This window comes from Trachypithecus francoisi, unplaced genomic scaffold (genome assembly GCF_009764315.1).
Source record: "Trachypithecus francoisi isolate TF-2019V2 unplaced genomic scaffold, Tfra_2.0 Lachesis_group1, whole genome shotgun sequence".
Classification (NCBI taxonomy): domain Eukaryota; kingdom Metazoa; phylum Chordata; class Mammalia; order Primates; family Cercopithecidae; genus Trachypithecus; species Trachypithecus francoisi.
The window spans coordinates 163,267,484-163,281,468 of record NW_022681454.1 but is presented as its reverse complement, the minus strand read 5'-3'; the positions used below and the strand labels follow the sequence as shown (position 1 = coordinate 163,281,468).

Here is a 13,985-nt window from a genome sequence, read left to right as displayed (position 1 = left end):
CCTGTCCGTTGTATCCACTCTTGGAGTTTATGCCTTGGTTAGAAAAATGTGCCCTTCCTAACGATGAAGGAGAGTGTGAGTAGGACAAGAGTCCACTCTTCTTGTACTTGGCTCATGGGACATACGTGGCTGGGTTCATTCATTTGCTCATTCACACAACATTTACTTAGCTTCTCCAAATGCCAAGCGAGTTAACAGGTGCTGGTGTAAGAGATCCTCACAGTAGAGCTATGACAGCAGGGCTGCAGATTCGCTCCACACAGTGAAACAGGAAATAATAGCTGCACGCTTTACTGACAATGGCGTAGAGCTTCAGGTTAAAAAATAAGAAAAAAAAAAAGTCATAGTCGGGAATTCTAGCATCTTGGGAGGCCAAGGAGAGAGGATAGCTTGATATCAGGAGTTCGAGACCAGCCTGGGCAAAATAGTGAGACCCTGTCTCTACAAAAAAAAATTTAATTAGCCGAGCGTGGTTTTGTGGACCTGTAGTCCCAGCTACTTGGGAGGCTGAGGTGAGAGGATCAACTGAGCCCACGAGGTCGAGGCTGCAGTGAGTTATGATGGCGCCATTGCACTCCAGCCTGAGCAACAGAATGAGACCCTGTCTAAAAAAGAGAGAGAGAGAGAAGGAAAGAAAGGGAAGGAAGGAAGGAGGGAGGGAGGGAGGGAGGGAGGGAGGGAAGGAAGGAAGGAAGGAAGAAGGAAGGAAGGAAGGAAGGAAGGAAGGAGGGAGGGAGGGAGGGAGGGAGGGAGGGAGGGAGGAGGGAGGGAGGGAGGGAAGGAAGGAAGGAAGGAAGGAAAAAAAGTCACTAGTCTTGCACCAGAATGCTTCTAAGTGTAAGACTAATCTTGTCCATCTGATCTGAGCGCATGGTCCAAAGGACAAATAAACTCTAAATTTTGTCTAAGCCACAAAGATCAGCTGGCTAGGTCAGCCCCTCCCCTTGCTCTTCCAAGGCCCCTGCCCTGGGGACGGACAAATGGACTCTGGAGACCTCTCCATGGGCTGGATCCAATCTCCGATGCTGCTGCAGCTACAAGATCTCGACGCATTCACACCACGGTGCAAGAGACAGGCAGTCACTTCAGGAAAGGAAGGGAGGAGAGGGCAGGTACAAGGGCAATGCTGGCGGAGCTTTCCCAAGAAAGGTGCCCAATCGTGGAGAAAAAAGCTGCCTTCTTTCTCCAGGAGAGGATGGGAGAAAGCGAAGACCCCTGATCGTGACCGCAGGAACGCAGCCAGGCCCTTAGAAACGGGCGGCGTCCCCTCCCCTGCGACCTGGACGTGGATCCAGGAGCCTGGCAAGCTGGGCCCCGCCGCCACCCGCATTTTCAACAGCTACATGGCGGACCCCTCCTCCGTTCTCCGCACCGGGGCGCCCAACTCGCCCACCCACCCTAGGGGGCACGTGGGAACCGCGGAGTCTCGCTGCGCGCACTTTGGAATCCCTTCTAGGCGGCTGGGAGGCCTCATCTCGATCGCGGTCCCTCCAAGAGCCGCCCCGGTCCAGAGCAGGATAGGATAGGGGCTCCCCAAGGGAGGACTAGAGGAAGATGGAACGGGATTTCTTCATCTGCCCTTCATCGCCTAAGTGGGCCTAGATTCTAACTGGCTGTCCCTTCCGTGTCATCGCCGCGGTCCCCATGTGCACCCCGTTTGTCCTCCCCCTTCCTGTCCTGTGTCGCCTCCCCCCACTTCACCTCCCTTCGTGACCACTGTCTGGGTTGACCCTGCCGGGCCTGCGCTCTCGACCTTCAGGCCAGTCTGTTCTCCTCTCCCTGTGTGCACCCCAACACCTCCCAGCTCACCCTGGGGCATCTATTAGGTTGGTGCAAAAGGAATTGCGGTTTTGCGATTTTTTTTTTTAATGACAAAAATCGCAATAACTTTTATACCACCCATAAATAGGCAGGGGGAACCTGCAAGAAAAGCCTTAGAGAAGGGGCCAAGATCCAACGGCCTAGTCCGCCAAGAGTATGGGCTTGCCAGAGACATATGATATATTGAAGCAGGAAAGGAAGAAAAAAGATTAAGGAGACAAACTGTTTGTGATAAGGGGTTTCGTGATAAACTCAGAAACAGCCCAAGTTATGGAGCACTTAAACTGACATTATCTCATTAATCCTCACAACTGTCCTGTGCAGGTGGTGTTTTGTTTGTTTTTTACCATCTTACATGCCAGAGCTGCAGTGGGTATGCAACAAAGGCAGCATTTGAACCCTGGCCTGCTCATGCCAGAGCGGGGACATCTAACTGCACCCGTCACAAAGGACAATGGAGGAAGACAGTGTCATTTGTAATATGAGCAAGTGGGGAAAAGACAAAACAAAGGCTTGTATTATGCCTAAGCTGTACATTTATAAACATGAATGAAATAAACATAAAAGAGGGTTTTTTTTGTTTTTGTTTTTGTTTTTTGAGACAGAGTCTTTGTCACCCAGCAGGCTAGACTGCAGCGGCACAATCTCGACTCACCGCAAGCTCTGCCTCCCGGGTTCTAGGCGATTCTCCTGCCTTGGCCTCTGAGTAGCTGGGATTACAGGCTGCACCACCATGCCTGGCTAATTTTGTTATTTTTAGTAGAGACGGGGTTTCACCACCTTGGCCAGGCTGATCTTTAACTCCTGACCTCAGGTGATCCACCATCTCAGCCTCCAAAAGTGCTGGGATTACAGGTGTGGGCCATCATGCTTGGCCATGGCTAACCATTTTCTAAAAACAGAGAGTAAATGGGAAGTGTCCACAAAATAAAGTTTTAAATTTATGTAGTTTCTTGTTGATTTGTAAAGGGCGTGATTTGTTTGAAATTATTCTTACACTCTTGGATTAAAACACCAGTTCCTTCACACACTTGTATTTTGAAGGGAGTATAAAATGCGATTACCTCACACCTGTGATCCCAGCACTTTGGGAGGCCAAGGCAGGTGGATCACCTGAAGTGAGGAGTTCCAGACCAGCCTAGCCAACATGGTGAAGTGCCATCTCTGCAAAAAATACAAAAATTAGCCGGGTGTGATAGTGGGTGCCTGTAGTCCCAGCTACTCAGGAGGCTGAGGCAGGAGAATCACTTGAACCTGGGAGGCAGAGGTTGTACTGAGCCAAGAACGTATCACTGCACTCCACCCTGAGCGACAGAGCAAGACTCTGTCTCAAAAAAAAAAAAAAAAGTTGTGATTCCATATGATACAAATGTTAGAAAAAAGACAGATGTTAGTTTGCTGACTCTGGCAGGGAGTTACCTGTTGGGAGGGACAATGAGTCATCACCGATGTACTAGGGAATAAAGAGCTATCAAACTTCTCTGGGTTTTCAGATCTGTGTAATACCAACATCACTTTGGGGTATGTTTTTGTTTTTGTTTTCTTTGTGTGTGTGTGTGTGTGTGTGTATGTGTGTGTGTGCGCGTGTTTTTGAGACAGAGTCTCACTCTGTCACCCAGGCTGGAGTGCAGTGGTGCAGTCTCGCCTCACTGCAACCTCTGCCTCCCGGGCTCAAGCAATTCTTGTGCCTTAGCCTCCCAGGTAGCTGGAATTAAAGGCACGCACCACCATGCCCAGCTAATTTTTGTATTTTTAGGAGAGACAGAGTTTCACTATGTTGGCCAGGCTGGTCTCAAACTCCTGGCCTCAAGCAATCTACCTGCCTCAGCCTCCCAAAGTGTTGGGATTACAGGCATGAGCCACTGCACCCGGCCTGGGGTGTTTCTTAAAATATTCCTCTGTAAAATGGAGCTAGCTGCTTTGCAGAATTGTGAGAATAACGTTTATATATGTACAAACATACGTGTGTGTAGGTAGGTGGGAATACAGAAGATAAAGGCGCCCTCTACTATTACATTTCTCTTCTCTCCCCCTTCAAGGCCAAAATGACTCAGAACCCAAACTCAAATATCAGGCCAATTAAATATCTGCTTGAAGGTTTGCCCTGAAGGACTATTTTGATTTCGCATTCTTTAAAGTGTGTTTCACGTATTTAAAAAATATGGCTGGGCATGGTGACTCATGCCTGTAATGCCAGCACTTTGAGAGGCCGAGGCAGGCAGATCACCTGAAGTGAGGAGTTCGAGACCAGCCTGGCCAACACAGTGAAACCCTGTCTCTACTAAAAATACAAAAATTAGCCAGGAGTGGTGGCAGGTGCCTGTAATCCCCACCACTTGGGAGGCTGATGCAGGAGAATCGCTTGAACCCAGGAAGTGGAGGTTGCAGTGAGCCAAGATCGCGTCACTGTACTCCAGCCTGGGTGACAGAGTGAGACTCTGTCTCAAAAAAAAAAAAAAAAAAAAAAACCAAGAAGAAGAAGAAGAAAAGTTATTTCTAGTTCTACTGAAGCCTCCAACTATTTACTTCTAGTATCCCAGAGAGCTCGGGGAGCATTTCAGACCAGTTGCAAACTAATGACGTACTAGGGAATGAAGAGCTATCAAACTTCTCTGGGTTTTGAGATCTGTGTAATACCAACATCACTTTGGGATACGCTTTTGTTTCCTTTTTGTGTGTGTGTGTGTGGGGGGGGGTTTGTTTGTTTGTTTGTTTTAAGGCAGAGTCTCACTCTGTCACCCAGGCTGGAGTGCAGTGGTGCAATCTCGGCTCATTGCAACCTCAAACATACATGTGTGTAACCTCAATTTCTGTTCACAGACAGTGGGGATTTGTTTAAATGTCTACAATGTTTCTAATAAACCACTGGAAGACTTCTTGGCTATCTTTTTAAGTGTCTGGCTTACTGTAATTTTTATGTATTTACCATTTTCTGGAATGGAGTTTTTAGTTTTATATGAGGGAGAATTTGAGATTATTCCTGTTTGAAAAAAGAGGCTTGCTGTAATGTCACAGGAAACCTTTTTAAAGTGGATCTGTAATAGAATATTGTAGATGTACTTTGTAGCAGTTGGAAAAGGAAGTGCTGTGACTTGATTGAAATAAAACTAAATGTGTTGTCCTCTTCTAAAAACAAATAAAAAAGCAGCAGTTGTTCTGTAGCTGTCACCATGACAATGTGCCTTCCTTCTAAGAGTCCAGGGAATAAGTAGCCCTATGACAAACATATATTTCCTCCGAAGGAAAATAATGCCTGAAGATCAAAGGAACAGAGTTTACCTCTTTATTTTGCAGATAGCATCTGAAGCTATTGATAAAGCCATTTTCATCAATTTCATAGTGTAGTTTACCAAAGAAAAAGATCTGAAATGTAGAAGTTATGTTAGCAGTGGGAAAACAGATGTACCTTAAAAAAGCAAAACCACCTATTTCCATGACTCTCATTTTCCAAATGTAAAATAGGAAAACAGTCTGTCATTTATCCAGTAATAATTATCTGGCAGGCCTCTATTTATCTAAGACACAGCTCAAAAGCAGAAAGTAAGAACGGAAAAAAAATACTGTTCTAAACTTGCCTTATTTGATGATTGCTCCTTGTTAAAAACCAGATTTCTTCTATCTTGTCTGTCAAGGAGCTATTTTGGTCTGTTTGTGTTTGTATAACAGAATACCTGAGACTGGGTAATTTATAAAGAAAAGAGGTTAATTTGGTTCATGGTTTTGCAGGCTGGGAAGTTCAAGCACAGAGCCCTGGCATCTGGTGCTGCACTATGATGTTTCACGTATTTAAAAAATATGGCTGGGCATGGCGACTCATGCCTGTAATGCCAGCACTTTGAGAGGCCAAGGTTTTTGTGGGATCACAAAAACCCACCCACACACACACAAAAAAAGGAAACAAAAGCATATCCCAAAGTGATGTTGGTATTACACAGATCTCAAAACCCAGAGAAGTTTGATAGCTCTTCATGTTATATATATATATAAAGAAGGTCAAAGGAAGAGCAAAATGTGTGAAGAGGACAAACCTAAAGGCTACCTCTTGACTTTATAACAACCCACTTTGGTGGGAAAATTCCCATGAGAACTGATCCAGTCTTTAGAGAGTGAGAACTCACTCACTACTGCAAGAACAGCACCAACCATTCATGAGGGATCTGCCCTCATAACCCAAACCACTCCAAGGCTGTACCTCCCAACACCATCATGCTGGGGTTCAAATTTCAACATGAGTTTTTGTGGAAACAAATTCAAACCATAGCAGAAGCATTCAAGGATCTGCTCATACATTTACAGCAGAGCTGCAATGACCCACTTCTCACCTAATTTTCTACATATCTCTCAATCTTGACTCACTGTCTAATGAGGTTTTCTTATTTCTCTTGGCTCAAAGATTCCATGGACCACCCTGATAATGTCCTGGTTTGTTCCTGCCCATGGAATCCCCTTCCCATACACTGTCTTTATGTGTAATTGCTACCCTCTCTCTCACCCTCTTGTAGCAGGTAGAAAAGTGCATGAATAATTTTGAAATCTTACCTCCTTCCCCAAAAAAGAGCTCCTGATAAATCTGTTTGGAGTAGACTACCATTGATTCTAGGTAGGGTGGTATACAGTGGCTAAATGATTTTGGAATTTATAGAGACCAATAAAACGCCTCGCACGTAAGTGACCACCAGTGAATACTTGTTAAATGATGGCTGGGCGGGTAGATGGATGGATAAAAATGTGCTGATTGGTGTTATGCAACTATTTTATTCTTAATTTTTAAGTAATATATCAAATCATTAATATTCATTGCAACATATATATGGCTTCCACAATTAAATTTAAAAGAGGAGAGCACGCTGCCTTCCTTATCTGATAATCTTATGTGGATTCCTATATTGAAAAGGACAATGCTAGCTATTATTAATATAATCAATGAATACCAACGTTAATTTCTAGTGGGTTAATATAGTAAAAGTTGATTTTTTGCTCATAAAGAAGTCCAGTCAATTCAGCTGTTGTGGATTGTCAGGTGGCCTTCCTCTGTGTGCCAGTAGAGGCTCAGTTTCCTTCTAACTTTGGCTCTGTTATCCCAAGAGCCTCAGAGCCCCCTTTATCTAGCTGGCAGAGGAGGGAGAGAAAGTGAAGTCACCCTTGCTTCTTGAGAAAACCTGGCACAGAGGTGACACGCATCTCTCCTACTTACTTTCCATCAGCAACAGTTCATCATGTGGCCGCATCAGGAGGCAAGGTAGGCTGGGAAATAAAGTCCCTGGCCAGACAATCGCATCCTACCTAACACAAATTCATGCTAAGGAAAGCTGAGCACAAAATAGCCATCTCACTGTTTAACGTGGAAAGAAATACTAAACGAAACAATTAGTAAAGATTATGTTTCATGACAATGCTATTTTGAAAAGAGCACTCTCCAGTACTGCTTCTAACTGATAAAAACACATTTTCATTCCAATTTCTTTTCTTCTTTTCCAATATCTTTATTTTATAGTTTGAGAAACTGTTTCAGAACAATTGAGTTCTGCGCAGACAAATGCAAGGATGGGACTAGAACGTGGGTTTGCCAATCCTTTGTCCAGTGCATTTTTTAAAACCTGACCTTTAGGTTATAACTCTGAAAGGGCTGAAGACAAATAGAATGGAGATAAATCAGACAAGCCCTGACTTTTTTATCCTACCATGTGTAGGTCATTCCCAAGTAGCAGTGCCCTTAACTCATGCCAGTGGGAAAATAACATATACTCTTTTTATTTCGTCTCTATTTATTTATTTTAAAAACTTTGTATTTTATTATCCTCCCCCCTGCCTTATTGAGATATAATTGACAAAAAATAAAAATTGTAAATAGTTAAGGTGTACAACTTGATGTTTTAACATACATATATTTTTGTGAAATAATCACCATAACCAAGCTAATTAACATAGCATCACCTCACATGGTACCTTTGTGTGTGTGTGTGGTTAGAACACGTAAGATCTGCCCTCCTAGCAAATTTTAAATATGCAATACAATATTCTTAACTGCAGTCACAATGTGGTACATTGTTTTGTTTCAATTTCAAACTGCCTTGTTTACAAAGCAATTTGGGAATATGGATTATGACATTAAGTTTATTCCCGTCTGTGGAGCCAGCAGTTCCTCTAAGAATTTAAACAAAGGTAATATTCCACAATATTTTTTAAAACTTTATGTACAAAGATGTTGACCATAAAGTTATACACAACAATAAATAGTTATGACACATAGTAAAAACTTATGACTACGAGAACAGTTAATTACTTTATCAAACATTTGTCCAATGGCATATTTATGTAGCCATTAAAATATTGATGAAGCATTTTTACAATGTTTATTTGTTATAAAGCTTACTTTTTAAGGCCTGTTACAAAATTTTATGTGCAGCATTATTTCATTTAACAAACTATAATAAGATACATGTAGAAAAACACTGAATATACCAAATCTTGTCTGAGGTTGCATCTAGGCAGCATAATATAATTAATTTTCTTTTTATTTTTAGATACTATTCAAATTTTCTAAAATATTACTACTTTTTATAGAGACAGGGTCTTGCTATGTTGCCCAGGCTGGTCTCGAACTCCTGGACTTAAGTGATCCTCCCACCTCAGCCTCCCAAACTGCTGGGATTACAGGAATGACCCACTGCACCTAGCCCTAAAATTAATGTATAACTTTATGTTCAGAAATTAAACTCATAACTTGGAGGGTGAGGAGAATGACCTTGTATAAGGCAATTACTCAATAGTAATATCCTGTTGGATCCTGCTAGTAACTGCTCCCTACATTCCCAGCTCCTGTTTCCTTGGCTATTTTCCATGATCTTGATCTCAGTTGCTGCTTTTGATGTTCCCTTGTAACATCACCTAGCAAACTCCTCATATTAACTGAGCTTGCTCTCTACCGTATTGCCCTTTGTTGTCATTTCTTATTTCCTGGTGGTAACACTAGTCGTTCAGAATTTTTGTTCTGATCAACTCTGTGACAGTCACAGAGTAAAATGATTAGATCAGTTCTTTTAAAGAGACTACTCTGGAGCAATGTGTCTGGAAGGTTGGAGTGTGATAAAGACTTACATAATTCTTACACCGCGTCTATGTGACTAGCAGGAATACTGACTGTACATTTATAGGACTCCTCGGTACACTATAAGCTCCTGGAACATGGCAACCGTGTCATCTTGGTCTTTCCAGTGCCTAACATAGTTCTGACACATAACTGGGACTTAATAAATGTTTTGAATGAACAAATGACTGAATGGATGAAAGGATGGGCAAGTAACTATTTAATGATGGTGACTGCTATTCATTAAAGAGGCTGATAAGTCAATTAATATTTACTGAGCACCCATTATGTGCCAGTTTGTGCTCAGAGTTAGATTCTAAGAAATTGTGGTAGGAAAAGAAATGAATTGGTGAATCAGCTGGACTTTTCATCCACTGTAAATATGAAGACTGGGGAACCTCTGGGGCCTTTCAAAGACATGTTTGGATCATCCAGCTAGTGCTAACTAAAGGTTACATGGTCCCAGGGTAACTGATCTGGATTAAGCATAATTGGGCAGACCAGTTTCATCACCATTTAGCGGTATAATTTGACAGAGTCAAAGTGGCCAAAGGTAAGGCCAAGAGTGTGATGTCAAAGATTAATGCTACAGCTCATTTGCAGTCCATCAGTAACAACTGTGTGGGATCAGCTCTGCCTGAAGCTTCTGCTGACTTTTAATACAACAATTTAGACAACAAATATATCCTTCCCAAATCTGTTTCTTCTACAATACAATCACCCATATCTCCCTAATTAAGTCCCCCACTATCAACAGCCCCTAAAAGAAGTCCTATTTTACAGCATATTTGGGAATCAGAATCATAATGCAGTGGGGGCTCTGGGCCTTCTCAAAGCTGATTTATCCTCCAGGGGTGGCCAACAGCATGAGTCACAGGGACTCAGCTCAATCCTGAGTGCCAGAGTGAATGACTTCCATCATTTAGAACCTTAGAAATTCAATTGGCAAAGCCTGTAATTCCTTACACATGTGCTGCTCTGTGCAGTTATCCTGCCCTTAACACACGTTAATGCTGAGTGTCTGGCTACACTCCAAGTCCTGTGATCCTAAGTGGCTTCCTGTCTCGTCTTTAATTTTCAGCAGCTCTCATAACAAATGCAGAAAGAAATGCTTAAGAAGCTAGCTATGACACCTATGGCCTTCAAAGTATACAAAGATTGAAAAGAAAAAAAACTCCTTTTAAAAATATTCTTTTTTGTTGTTGTTAGACAGAGTCTTGCTCTGTTGCCCAGGCTGGAGTGCAGTGGTGCGATCTCAGCTCACTGCAACCTCTGCTTCTCAGGTTCAAGTGATTCTCCTGCCTCAGCCACCCAAGTAGCTGGGATTACAGGCAGAAGGCAGCACACCCGGCTAATTGTTGTAGTTTTTATAGGCAGCGTTTCCCCATGTTGGCCAGACTGGTCTTGAACTCCTGACCTCAGGTGATCCGCCCACCTAGGCCTCCCAAAGTGTTGTGAGTACAGGTGTGAGCCACCGCACCAAGTCTAAAATACTCTCTTTGATCTAGAGCTTAAATTTAGATGAATGCTAGAATCAGACACTCTTAAAGAATACATAGGAATTCTTGCTTCCACTTTCTTTTACTAATCCATGTTTCACCGAGGACTACCGCCTACATAGCAAATCCAGTAACTTTTAGATCTAAAAGATATACATTTCATAGCTACTATTGTTGTGTGTTCTCTAAATCTGTATTGTGATTAGGATCCTTTTCTTTTTAGCATTTTATTTGGTTTGAGAACATCGACACATGCCACCATTACATTTCACTTACTTTACTTGTCACTCTATAGTTCTGGTAGCCCACATCTGAATTCTCATTTATTAGTATTCTACAGAATTACATTCTATGTATCTTGTTTGACATGGATTTCTATAAAAACACATATTTTAAGGTATCTTATTATAATTATTAAGGGAAAATCAAAGGTTCTGGCAATCACCAATCAATTCTGCTTTCATACAGATAATTTTTCCACATAAGCTCACTAGCATCATTCCCAATGAAGACATAGATTTAAAAGTATATTGACAACAATTGTGTCAACCCAGATTTGATAAAAAAGGAAAAATAATGCAAACAAATATAATTTTCTCCCCAAGCAAAGTCAGCAATCTGATACAAAGCTATGGACGTATTATGGCTTAATTCTAGGGAAACTGGCAATGTTTAAAATACTTTTATTTTATTTTTTCTAATAAAACTGATATCTTTCTAATTTTTTCTTTCTTTCTTTCAAGACAGGGTCTCACTCTGTCACCCAGGCTGGAGGACAGTGGTGCAATCTTGGTTCACTGCAACCTTCGCCTCCTGGGCTCAGGCGATCCTCCCACCTACGCCTCCTGAGTAGCTGGGACCACAGGCATGTGCTACCATGCCCAGATAATTTCTGTACTTTTAGTAAAGACAGGGTGTTGCCATGTTGCCAAAGCTGGTCTCGAACTCCTAAGCTCAGGTAATCCATTTGCCTCGGCCTCCCGAAGTGTTGGGACTACAGGCATGACCCACTGCGCCCAGCCACCTTCTAATTTTTTATTTGTTTCACTGAGAAACTTAAAAAAAAAATGTCTTTCAAAGATACAAATCTCAAAAGAGGATATTATTTATGTCAAACTCACTAGAGGAAAACAAAACACTGGGAGGCTAAAAATTCTGCAATTTCAAACCACTCCCAGTGAATTTTATTTGAAAATTTCCCAGCAACAATAAAGACATGAGAAAAGCTCCAATTGACCCTAGTGGATTAGAGAAGGTAAGTTATCTTCCCAAAGTAGTGACGAAGAGGTCCCCAGTCAACTTAAAGATGGCAGCAGAATAATTCAACATTGCATATCCTTATTTCCTCTTTTACTGGCCATTTTGAAAATGAGGGACCCACAGTTTTGTCCACTCTCTTGATTAAAGGGAGGTTCAGAGGATACAGTAAAACCCATGTATCCTGGCAGGACATGGTGGCTCATGCCTGTAATCTCAGCACTTTGGGAGGCTGAGGTGGGAGGATGGCTTCGAGCCCAGGAGTTTGAGGCCAGCCTGGGCAATATAGTGAGACCCTGTCTCTATCTTTTTTTTTTTTTTTAAGATGCATCCTTTAGATATAAATTTCCTAAGTTAATTAAACTAGGATTAAAAATGCAAGTGGCTCTGTGAACTTGAGACCTTATTCTATCTGGCTGATTGCTAGAGAGACAGTATTGCATAGCGTTGAAAGTACTCTGAAAGGATAGACTATTCAGGTTAGAATCCCACCTCCAGAGCTTGCTATGTGACTTTGGACAATTCACTGAACCTCTTTGAATGTTAGCTGCCTCATCTGTAAAATGGGAGTAGAAATAGAAATTACCTCACATGACTGGTATGTGGCTTAAATGAGTTAGTCTCAGCAAAGCACTTAGTACTATTGTGGTTTATTCAAAAATGCTCAACATCACTAGTTATCAGAGAACGCAAATTAAAACCACAATGAGATAGTACCTGACAGCTATTACAATAGCAATAGACATTATCAAAGATAACAAGGGTTTGGTGAGTAGGTAAGAAAAAGGAAACCCTTGTACGCTGTTGGTGGGAGTGTAAATTAACACAGCCATTATGACAGTGTGGAGCTTCCTCAAAAAACTAAAAATAGAACTACTATATGATCCAGCAATTGCACTCCTGAGTATATATACAAAGGAATTGCAATCAACATGTCAAAGAGATATCTAGGCATCCATGTCCATTGCAGCATTATTCACAATAGCCAACATAAGTGTCCATCAACAGATGAATGGATAATTTGGTACATATACAATGGAATACTATTCAGCCTTAACAAAGGAAATTCTGTCATTTTTGACAACGTAGATGAAACTAGAGAACATTATGCTAAGTGAAATAAGCCAGTCACAGAGACACAAATATTGCATAATCTCACTTATGTGTGGAATCAAAAAGTTGAACTTACAGAAGTAGAGAGTAGAATGGTGGTTACCGGAGGCTGGGGGTTGGAAGTGGGAACTGCAGAGATATTGATCAAAGGGTACAAAGTTTTAGTTAGATTGAAGGAATAAGTTTTTGAGATATATTGCACCACATAGTGACCATAGTTAATAATAATGTATTACATATCTCAACATTGTTAGAGGAGTAGATTTGAAATGCTCTCACTTCAAAAAATAATAAGTATTTGATGTAATGAATATGTAAATTAGCTTGATATAATAATTCCACAGTGTATGTGTGTATTTATATATCAAAACACCACATTGTATTCTATAAATATACACAATTTATCTGTCAATTAAAAATATTTTAAAAGAACAGTTATATTGCATAGTAAGTATTAGATATAAAACATTTATTAATAATAACTTTGTTTCAAAATGACAGACACTGATAACCTGAATATACCAAATTTGGTCAACTCTACCCATTCCTTCAAAATCACTGTGAAGTAAACATATGAATAGGAGAAAATATATTAAATGTCAAATGTTTGAATTAAAATAGAAATTTCGTTCACATTCTATAAAAGATGGCTACAAATTATTATTCAGAGCAAAGTTTTAGTTCTGAACTTGAAATTGTGTATAATAAGTGCAGTTTTACAGGTTACAACTGCCAACCTGGTATTATTCAATGGAAAAATAGCAGTAATAAGTCCTCCGGTTAACATACTTAACATACCTTGAAAACATCCACTTTCCTCCACTCCTTAAGAAGCCTCACTAAAACAAAGATAAAGAAGGTTAAAAGGGGACAGAGGGATCATATACTCATAAAAACAAAGAAAGGAGGAGAAGAGACAACAGAAAAATGCCACAAAAGTTTAGACATCAGTTGATGTGGGTTGAGTTGCATCCCCCCAAAGGATACATTGACTGTGACCACATTTGGAAATAGGGTCTGTGTGAATGGATCAAAAGAACATAAAGTGATGGCCAGGGATGGTGGCTCACACCTGTAATACCAGCACGCTGGGAGGCCGAGGCAGGTGGATTGCTTGAGGTCAGGAGTTCAAGACCAGCCTGCCCAACATGGTGAAACCTTGTCTCTAGTAAAAACACAAAATTAACTGGGCCTCGTGGTGCGTGCCT

General features: G+C 41.3%; 1 long non-coding RNA gene across 1 annotated transcript; it reads right to left on the bottom strand.

Annotated features, from left to right (window-relative positions):
* Positions 1 to 12,154: 12,154 nt before the first annotated feature.
* On the bottom strand, positions 12,155 to 13,617 carry LOC117084846. Its single transcript, XR_004437705.1, has 3 exons — positions 13,576 to 13,617; positions 12,854 to 12,906; positions 12,155 to 12,220 (listed from the first exon to the last, which is right to left on the bottom strand). It is a non-coding gene; the product is annotated as an uncharacterized LOC117084846 (long non-coding RNA).
* Between the last annotated feature and the right edge of the window lie 368 nt (positions 13,618 to 13,985).